The sequence below is a fragment of the Panicum virgatum genome, chromosome 7K (assembly GCF_016808335.1).
Source record: "Panicum virgatum strain AP13 chromosome 7K, P.virgatum_v5, whole genome shotgun sequence".
NCBI classification, from domain to species: domain Eukaryota; kingdom Viridiplantae; phylum Streptophyta; class Magnoliopsida; order Poales; family Poaceae; genus Panicum; species Panicum virgatum.
Genome location: NC_053142.1, coordinates 13684434 through 13695625, shown reverse-complemented (window position 1 = coordinate 13695625; position 11192 = coordinate 13684434).

Below are 11192 nucleotides of genomic sequence, written 5' to 3'. Positions count from 1 at the left end.
TGAGTATCTTGCGGTTGATGGAGCCACTGTCAATTTTAGATATTTCAAGCGCATTAATGTCCTTGACAATGACATTCAAGCGAGAATACATATCATTGCAATTTTCATGAGCTAGCATTTTAAAAGAATTATACTTAGCTCTAAACAAGTGATATTTTTGCCTACGAACTTTGGTGGAGCCTTCATGAATTTCAATGAGCTCCTTCTAAATATCACTTGCCAAGTCCATACCATTAACTCTAGCAAAGACTTCCTCACTAATGGCTTCGAAAATTGCATTTCTAGCCTTGGCATTTCACTTGAGTTGTTCCGAAGTGGGAGTTCCGGTGAAGCCGGTCTTTGTTTCTAACCACACTTCGGGGGCAATCTCATCAAGATTTGCGGCCATGCGAACTTTCCAATAAGCAAAGTTCTTACCCTCGAAGTGAGGAGGCGAACCACCCATCTTGGCCATAGCTCTAGGCGGAGAAGCCTAATGATCCAAATGAGCAACGAGGCTCTGATACCAATTGTAAGGATCGATGGACCAAGAGGGGGGTGAATTGGGCCTTTTTCAAATTTCTAAATCAAAATAAAGCAACCTTAACCTATGCAATATTAGTAATGCTCAATTCACCAACCGGCTAACTAATCAACCTACACAAGCTATAAAGGATACAACAAGACATAAAGCTAAGCAAGGTAGAGCTAAGTTATGATCTCTAGAGTCAAACACATGAATAAATTGCATGAAAGTAAGTGCTTGAATGTAAAGAGTTGGCAAGAGATGACCGTATTTTTTCCTGTGGTGTCGATGTGTTGACACACACCCCTAATCCACGTTGTGACACTCACTAAGAGTCTTGTCACCTCCCAAGTCACCAAGACGAGGGTGCTCACTAAGAGTCTCCGTTCACCATCCCGGCGTGGTGGAGCTCAAGCCACGTACAATCTTCTTCGGGCTCCCACAATCAACTTGGCAAGCTCCGCAAGAAGCACCTCAATCACCAAGATCGCCAAGGTGATGCCAATCACCAAGAGTAACAAGCTAGGACCTTCACTTGAGTAAGAACCGATCACCAAGAACGGATGCACACAAGCTTGTCCCTACTCAAGTCCTTAGCCTTGCTTCTTGGATGATTGAATGATCAAATGAGTGGAATGTGAAGCTCAAGGTGGCTCTCAACAAAAGAATAAGTGTATGAGTGTTGCCTGGTGTCAAGAGTCCATAGAATGACCCATTGGAGGGGTATATATAGGCAGCTCATGTGAATAGAGCCGTTGGAGAAAAGCTGCCAGAAAAGTACGCAACGCCGGTTAATCCGACGGCCCTCCAAAAGTCATCGTCGGTTTAACCGATGAATGTAAACTGCCCTTTTGAAAAACTAGCCATTACTGCTCTGGCAATTTAACTGACGTATCATCGGTTTAACCGGTGAATGTAGATGTCCCATGATTAACTGAAAAACCAACTCTCTGGACAACTACACCGACGTTAGCTCAAATCCATCATCGGTTTAACTGGTGAGTATAAGCTCAGAAACTCCTGGAAAACCAACGTTCTGGATAACTGCACCGACGTTAATTTCAAATATCGTCGATTTAACCGGTGTACTTAGTGTCCATGCTTCAGTGACAGCGTTTAACCGATGTATAGAAACTTGAAGGCGTCGGTTAAACCGGTGATAAGACTTTTTCCTGATTTTGTCTGTTTTGATTTGAGTCTTGAATGAAATCCATCTTTGCTTGAGATATGAGTTGAGTAGCACTTGTTTGAGCTCCCAAGAACCTGAGTGACCAATGTGTGCATCCATTTTTTGATTGACCATGTCCATGCTCAAGTTACTTGGTCTTAACCCCTCTTAATAGTGCAACCTCTACAAAACTATAAAACCTATACTAACCTAAGTGTCCTTCTCAACCTTGCGACACTTAAGACTAGAAAGATCCTTAATCTTGTTATATACTTGAGTTGAATACCGAGATCGCCTTTTTGAATAATGAAATTTAGGGGCCTCTTCAACATACGATCCAATGAGCGATAAGATTTCATTAAGCTGCACAAACTCATTAGTCACAATAATGGTTGTCATTAATCACCGAAACGTACCTTGAGGGCCTAGATTCTTTCATTCTACCCGTTTTGCACCGAGTTTCGTAAGGCAACCAAACGGCCCTGAATGTACCCAAATGATACGAAATGCACCAAAACATCAGCTTAGGGTCCAATGGGGTGGATCGGGTGTGTTCCTTGTGAAAAATTCCGACGCGACTTCGTGCACGAACTTTTGCAGTAGTTCGTCCTGTTTTGCACCGAGTTTCGTAAGGCAACCAAATGGTCCCGAATGCACCCAAATAGTATGAAATGCACCAAAACGTCAGTTTAGGGTCCAATAGGGTGGATTGGGTGCGTTCGTTGCGCAAAATTCTGACGCAACTTCGTGGCACGAACTTTTGCACTAGCTCGGCCCATTTTGCACCGTGTTTCGTAAGGCAACCAAACAGTCCCAAACGTACCCAAATAGTACGAAACACACCAAAACATAAGTTTAGGGTCCAATGGGGTGGATCGGATGCATTCTGTGACACCCTAGGTGTCTGCACAGTAGAACTACATTTATTTTATGCATCATGTGCTTAATTTGCTTGAACAAGGGTCTTATTTTAAAAATATAAGGCTCATTGTGTAAATATGATTTGATGCAAGGTCTTTCCTATAATTTAATCTAAATAGGATGGGAAAATATTGCTTTTGTGGAGGGTTTCTTTGTAAAATTCAGTGTAATCATTACATGACAGGAAATTTTACTTTGTAGTCTGAAATTATGATGAATTTGCTTTGGAAAAGACAAAAGACCATTAAATTCAAAATCCTTTCTATGTTTTCAAAATAACTCTTTAACCTTTGGTCAAATCAATTTTTTGCACAACACCAAAGTTATAGATCCTGAAAAGTTGAACAACTTTCATGTTGGTTACTTTTTCATTTGAGCCCTAGTTTAGGAGTTATTTTTGTTTTACAATAGGACCCCTAAAGTTTAATGAAATTACAAACCAATCCAGCTATCGTCTTCCTCCTCTCTCCCTCTCTGCTTGCTCTGCTTCCGGCGCAAAGCAGCGCCACCCGCCGCCGAGGGAGGGCCGGGAGGCCACCTCCAACTGCCCACCGCCACACGCGGCACCCCCGCGACCCCCTGGCCCCACTCCCACCTGCGCTGGAGCCCTCCTTCCCTCGCCACGATGCCCCGGCCATCTCCGCGGCCTCCACCTCGCCGCCGCCGTGGCAAGCTCGGGGAAGAGCCTCGGTTCCCCTTCTCTCGCACGCTTCAGCACCAGGAGAACCCCCGCATACCTTTCCCCTCTTTCCTCGCCACTTCCCAGCCCCAAAACCTCGGAACGCCGCCACCGCCCACCCAAACGCCGGCGAGCTCGAGCTCACCGTCGTCCCGCTCCTCCACAGCCACTCCGCCCGCGCAAACTCCACCTTCAGCTTCACCTCGCTCGTGTGCAGCTCCCCGGCCACTCCTCTTCCACCCTTGACCGCCGGAGCATCCTCGCCGCCGCCGACCTACGCCGAACCGCCACCATCCACGCCGGTGACCACCTTCACGACCACCCCGGCTTCAATCTCGGGCACCAAAAGGTGCGCGTCAATGTCCTCGCCGGGGTTAGCCGCGTCATGCCTCCCCTGCTCCGGCCAGGGACCTCCATGGAAAAGAAAAGAAAGTTCCAGGGGCTAGATCGAAAAATATACATGAACTCTAGAATTCAAATCAGTGAACTTTGAAAATGCCTAGAAATTCGTAGAAAAATCAGAAAAATACATATCCATATGTTTTGGAATCCTTGTTACAAGACCTACAAGTTTTGTTACACACACATTTTTAGTTTTTGTCTGCATGTTAATCTAAGAAAAAGAATAGAATAAATAGGCTTTAATTGTTCTAGGAGTTGTACTCATTAACTTCATGTGGTTTTTGGCTAGAATGTGTCTTGCAGTGTTACTAGTGACTGGTAAAAATTTAAACCCTTTTTGACATCTTTAAATAGGTCAAAGTTTCAAGATTCCAAGATCTACTAGTTTTGCTAATGTATTTATGCTGGCAGAAATATTAAAGTTCTGTGTCTGAAACTTTTTCCATGCATCATGTCACTAAAACCTTGCCGTTGCAAAAGTTTGGGAAATTTTAGATCTGTTTAACTATATCTTGGATTTAATGCTTGTTAAGTAGACTTTAATTATAATAAATAGTTTCCTTGCTTAGAAAAATCTGAGAATATTTGTGAAACTCTATATTAGTCATATGTTCATGTCTGAAAAATTTAGGATCCAGAAACATTACAGAAATTTCTGTACTAATTAGTTTTACCATATGTGGTTTAATTTTGTCAAAATTATTACTTCTGTTTTATTCATATATAAATTCTGAAAAATTTATAGGACATTCATAAGCATACGAAGTCTGTTCTGAGAAATTTTGAGCTTCATAAGTTTTATAGTTTGTTCTGTAGAATTTAATCATGTTTTAGGTGCTGTCTAAGTAAATGTTTTATTCTAAATAATTGGCTATATGAAATGGAATGAAATTTATAGAATAGATTGCTCTCTATACTTCTTATTTGAAGTAATTTTTCCGAATTTAAATGCTGGTTGTGTACTGAGTTACATAATTCTTAGCAAACCATGATTTACATGCTATGTGAATTAATTAAAACTTACTTTGTGAAGATAATCAAGTTGTCTTGTGAGGTTAATCATGTTGTTTTGTGTAGTAAGACATGTTAAATAACTACTCTATAAATGATTGCCCATATGCTAAGTTATGCTTGCTAATTTGTAGACTGCAGCTTTATTGCAAAGTGTGTATGATTGTAATATTGTTTCTTGCATGACATATAGATACGACTGTTCTAGCGGACGGGACATACGAGCTGATCCCGGAGTCCGAAGGAGGTGATCAAGAAGCCCAGGTGAACGCCGCTATACTGACTGAAGACCCGGACCAAAGTCCGGAAGAGCCCAAGGCTGATTTAGTTAGTGACTACCGAGAAGGCAAGCCCCGGACATAAACCTAGTATTTCAAATTATGCACTTTATATACTACTTACTTGTGCATTTACAGTTCTTAGGATTTGAATTGAAACCCTAGATGCATGATCCTAGGAACCTATGTACTGAACACTAGACTTGGGTTCGAGTAACTGCTTTGCTTATAGGACCGGTAAAAGTCGAGTGATTGCCTGTCACTCGCGAGCTTAATAGGAGTTGCTTGTTTTCTTTTATCTGCATTCACTATAAGGACGTTGGATAGGGTCATGTTCGATATCATGACCTTGGGTGAGACCCCGTCTGTGTTGATGAATTCTGCTAAGGTCGCGGTGTGTGGTAGCGGTGGTTAAGTGTTTGAACGTACTAGCCACATGCCGTAAATATGGTACGCGGTAAGCCTAGTAGCTGATCGGACCGGTGAGTGGATATACCTTTCACTCTCTCTTAGAGATAGGTTTTTGTTTATGTTGCGCAACACCACGGGTGCAGGGAGGAAGTTGGTGCCCTATCCACAAGCCAGAATGAAAGGTCAACGGTTGTTTGAAACGACCCGACGGTGTTCCAAACGTGTGTGTTAGGTTTACCTTGCAAGGTTGGAAATCCGATTCGAATCGTCCGTCTCTCGCGGATATTGAGACTACTTGATCCCTTTGCCACACATAGTAATAAGAGTAATATTATTATGATCAATCTTGATGTTTGACTAATGTTCTACCATGGTTGATTAGAAGTAGTTGCTTACATAGAATGGTTAATCAACTAGAATATTGAAAGCTAAAATATGAAATTAAGGACCTACTCTTTATTGATTTTCAGCAAAAAGGAAAACTAGAGCCATACAGAACCCTACATAGTCTAGCTAAGTGGACTAAGTATATTCATTGACGGTTAAGTCTTGCTGACTATTAGTATACTCAGCCTTGCTGTTGAATCATGTTTCAGGTATGAGTTTTGAGGACCAGACCGTTAGTCTGACTTGGCCCTGCTCTTTGCCCCCTGGCTGGTCCATAGAGTGGGATCCGTCTCCGGCCGTTAATGACCCCGACGAGTGATACCGTGCTTGGGCTAGCTTGGTATCCTTTTGCGACGTGTTGTAGCCGTCGTGTTTTCTTTCCGCTGCTTTAACTCTGAACTTTAAACCTATGTCTTGTATAATGTTTTACTGAGTTTGGACCTGTAATAATACTTTGAACTTATTGTAATAACTGCTATGCCTGTGTTGTAAGATATATGGTTGTAATATCTCTGGACTTGCCTTCGTGCGGGGTATGCTTGTTCGATCCGAGAACCGGTGGTTGTGTCGGGACGTTACCCGACAGACTTGTTCCGTTTGAAGTGCGTTTGAGTCGGTGTTGCCATTATGGTGATGGCCAGCGCGCTTGAGCCGGGATAATTCAGGTGGTTCTGCCACAGCTGGTATCAGAGCTGCAAGTGTACACCAGAAGTGTTGGAACCTTAAAAATTGATTTTCGTATAAAATTGGACCAACAAAGTATTTATAAAACTACGTTGGTTTCGTTAAGGATTGTGCATAGAATGTAAAGCCCTAGGGAAATTTATGGGAATACTAGGTGGCTATCTACTTATGGTTTATTTATATCTGACTTCCAGCACTTTACATTTCTGTCAAACCTTACTTTTGTGCACAATCAACCTTTTAAATTTTGTAACGACGCACCTACGCTAAGGTAAGAAGGTAAGGATCCTCAGTCAGCTAAGGGAGTCTGACCTTCCCGTCGGTGATGCGAGCCGAACGCTATCCTCAAGCAGTGGCTTACTTGAGGTGCTACCAATATACCAACTATTAATTGACTATATTGGGAGTAAAGTATCCTCAGTCAGCTAAGGGAGTCTGACCTTCCCGTCGGTGATGCGAACCGAACGCTGCGCTCAAGCAGTGGCCTACTTGAGCTACTGCCAATATACTGACCATCGGTCGATTATATTGGGAGTAAAAGAACCCCGTGAATACATTGCCCCGGTAGCGTATGAGCACTGTCCATGCAATGTTGGACGCATGGATGCCGCTTCTGTAGTGAGCAGTAATGTATGGGAACGCTTTCATGAGTGCTGGCATGAAAGGTTCAATGCATATATATGTTCTGTCAATCTTCTACAGGTACACTAACCACGATTCGATAAGTTAAGAACAGTTAGAATTTATCGTCTAGATATTATAGGGAGAGACGTATCTATGTTATGCCACCGTACTAACCTCGTAAGCCCAACAATAGTTGGCAATTGTTTATCTTGTGAGGGTGAATAGATCGTGCATGCATAGTTTGATGATGTTTGATTTGATTCCTAGGATTTGAATTTGTTACATGAGATTTTTAAGGAATTTCTAGCGTGGATCATTATTAATATGTCTTAGTATGTTTAAACAATAAGTTGAGTTGAAACTTGATATTAGGAGCATGCTTGTTGAAACACTTAGACTTTCTTGGATGTAAAAGATGGAATTCAGTCATGCCTTCATCCTTAGCCCCATCTTGATGTCATAATGATCTTTTCATTCCATAGAATTTTAAATGATGAACCAGTACCAATTGTGGTTTGTTTACTTCCTAAGTCTTGTGAAACCATATAATCTTTTGAATTAGAATCACATTTTTCCGCAGTCTTGAGATAATCATATAACTCACATTTGAATCTTTTTGATTCAGATGGCGGACCTTCCGAGTATCTTCTGGGATGATGATGGATATGCTCATACTGATTGCCTGTACTGGGAGTGCTTTCCCAGGATTTTGTGGGATACGCTTCGTATTTTCCACTACCAAGAACCACCCCAGTACAAGGGACGACAGTTTTCTCAGGATGGAGTTAAGAAGTGCAGTGCCATCATGACCATTCCTCAGCACCCAACTTTGGCTTGGCCGTCTATTGAGATTGAGGTGGTTGGATATCGCATTGTGGACGCTTTTGAGACAGCAGCCCTCAAAGCTATTACCACCTTCTATGAGCACCATCCGAATGAAGTGGCCGCTTATCCTATTGGTTTGTTTCCGGCAGTCAATGCTGGCATCTTAGGATTGTCCTAGATAGCATGTGATCTTCGTTGTTGTAGTATATGTAAATAGGGAATGAAATGTTGTAAAATAGCCCTAGGAAGGAGTACCACTTGTTGTAGCATATGTGGTAAGGAAGTGTGATGCTAGGTTTGTAATATAAAGACTACCTTGGATGTCATATAAGTAGTGACTACTAGTTTGGAAATCATGACCTTTCTGCTTGCCGAATTTCTCATATCTTCATTTGTGCATTTTTAGACTGTTTGATGAATACCAAAGTTGTTGCAAATTTTGTAACCTGGGTGTTCACCAAATTTTAGCCTTTTTGGATCTGTGTAGCTATATTTATAGTCAAAACACTACCATGATCCCTATTGAAGAACAGCATAGCACAGAATGACGAAAAGTGAATTTTAGGTTACCTTTCCTACTGTTTTGCTTCTGGAGTTGAATACCGAAATGATAGAGTACGAAGTTATCTAACAGCTGACCAAATTTGAGCTATGTTGGTTGAGCAAATGTGTGTTATGCATATTGTGTTACATCGTATTTTGTTAAATTCGGCTGATTTTGTTTTGCTATCCAATGTATGATCATTGCACATACCATTAATTTTGGGAGCAAGGATAATGTATCTAATGGATGTTTTCCATAATTAGAGATGGTTGGTCATACCCGTGGATCGCCCGAAGGCTTCGGCCGTGAAACTGGCAGTGGATCTCAGCAGCCACCGCCACCACCGCCAAATCTGGCCGAGCTAATGGCCATGAAAACCGAATTGCTTTGTCAGCTGGTGCAAGGGCAGCAGAATCCGCCACGCCAGCCACAGCGTGGAGGACGTGATGAGCAACCAATGGGTTACCAGGAATTCTTTGGTACACAACCTCTGCTGTTCAGCCGGACTGATGAACCATTGGACGCCGATGCTTGGCTCCATACTATTGAGTCCAAGTTTGTCTTGCTAGCAGTACCTTGTGCTGATGCGAACAAGGCTCAGTTCGCCGCCCAGTAGCTTCATGGCACTGCTCGCATTTGGTGGGATCACTATTGTGCTATGCAGCCTGCTGGACATGTTATTTCTTGGGAGGAATTCCGGAATGCCTTTAGGACACATCATATTCCTGAGGGACTGATTGAGAGGAAGTTGAATGAATTCTTGGCTTTGAATCAAGGGACCCGCACTGTTCTTCAGTATGCACAGGCCTTCAATCATTTGTGCCAGTACGCGGGCCATCATGCGGATACTGACGCCAAGAAGTGCGACCGTTTTCGTCGTGGCCTCAACACCAAGCTCAAGGAACGCCTGAACCTTTTTCAACCAGATACTTATAATGAGCTGGTCAACATGGCCATTACTCAAGAAGATTGTATCGTCGTGCATCGCGCTGAGAAGAAGCGAAAGGCACCAACGGGACCCTCGAGTGCTCAACCACCAATGTATCGTCTGGTGCAGAATACTCCACCAAGAGCTCAACAGAGAAATGCCCCAACGGGCAGGTTTGTTTTTAGGACACCTCAGCAACAGGGAGGATTCAGACCTCCAGTCTTTCAGCAGCGGCAGCAGTTTGGCCCAAGGCCAAATGCCCCACAGTTCAATCGCGGGAACGGCGACAATTGATGTTTCAATTGCGGCAGTACTTCCCATTTCGCCAAGAATTGCCCGCAACCCAAGAAGTCTTATCTAGGGCAGAACTCCAGCCAGAACAACAAGGGCAAGGGCAAGAAGCAAATGGTGCAAGTCCGACAGGGGCGAGTTAATTTCACTACTCTTGCAGAGCTTCCCGAAGGAGCACCAGTCATGTCGGGTACTTTCTCTATCCACAATAAACCCGCAGTAATATTATTTGATTCTGGTGCAACTCATAGTTTTATAAGTGCCAAATTTGGAGCAAGGGTAGGATTGGATTTTCGTCATACCAAGAGATCTTACATGATGCAACCCCTGGGGGGAAGATAGCTTCCAATCAAATCATTAGACATGTGCCAATTAAGTTGGGTAGCAAATTGATAAAGACAGATTTGATCTTGTTGAACTTAGAAGGCATGGATGTTATTTTTGGCATGGATTGGATGACTAGACATAAAGTATTGTTAGATATCTCTTCCCGAGCTATTGAGATAGATTCACCTTATCAAGGAGCCACCATACTCTATCTGCCACAACAAGAGTGCTTCAACTCTTGTGCCTATGCCATAAAAGAAATTAAAATTGAAGATATTCCTGTTGTGTGTGAGTATGCGGATGTATTTCCAGATGACTTGCCTGGAATGCCCCCTAATAGAGATATCAAATTCGTTATCGAGCTTCAACCCGGTACCGCCCCTATTTCTAAGAGGTCGTATCGTATGCCTCCAAATGAGTTGGCAGAATTGAAAATCCAACTTCAAGACCTTCTTGACAAGGGTTTTATACGTCCGAGTGCTTCACCATAGGGATGTCCAGCCCTGTTTGTGAAGAAGGACAACAGTTTGAGGCTATGTGTTGACTATCGACCACTCAATGCGGTCACTATTAAAAACAAGTATCCTCTTCCCCGCATTGATATCCTGTTTGATCAGTTAGCTGGAGCCAAGATTTTCTCTAAGATTGATCTTCGTTCTGGCTACCATCAAATATAGATCAAGCCCTGTGATATTCTGAAAACAGCTTTCTCGACTAGATATGGACTCTATGAGTATCTGGTTATGTCTTTTGGTCTTACCAATGCCCCGGCATACTTTATGTACCTGATGAATTTAGTCTTCATGCCGGAGCTTGATAAATTCGTCATGGTGTTTATCGACGACATTTTAATCTACTCCAAGAATGAAGAAGATCATGCTCAGCATTTACGCATCGTTCTTCAGCGATTACGAGATCATCACCTTTGTGCCAAATTCAACAAGTGTGAATTTTGGCTGGATAGTGTGAAATTTTTAGGCCATACTATCTCCAGTGAAGGTATATCGGTTGATCCAACTAAAGTGCAAGAAGTGATGGATTGGGAACCTCCTACTTCAGTTCATCAGATTCGCAGTTTTCTCGATTTAGTAGGATACTATCGTTGATTCATTCCTGATTTCTCCAGAATAGCCAAGCCCATGACGGAATTGTTAAAGAAAGGGGTGAAATTTGTTTGGGATGATAAATGTGAAGAAGCCTTTCAAAC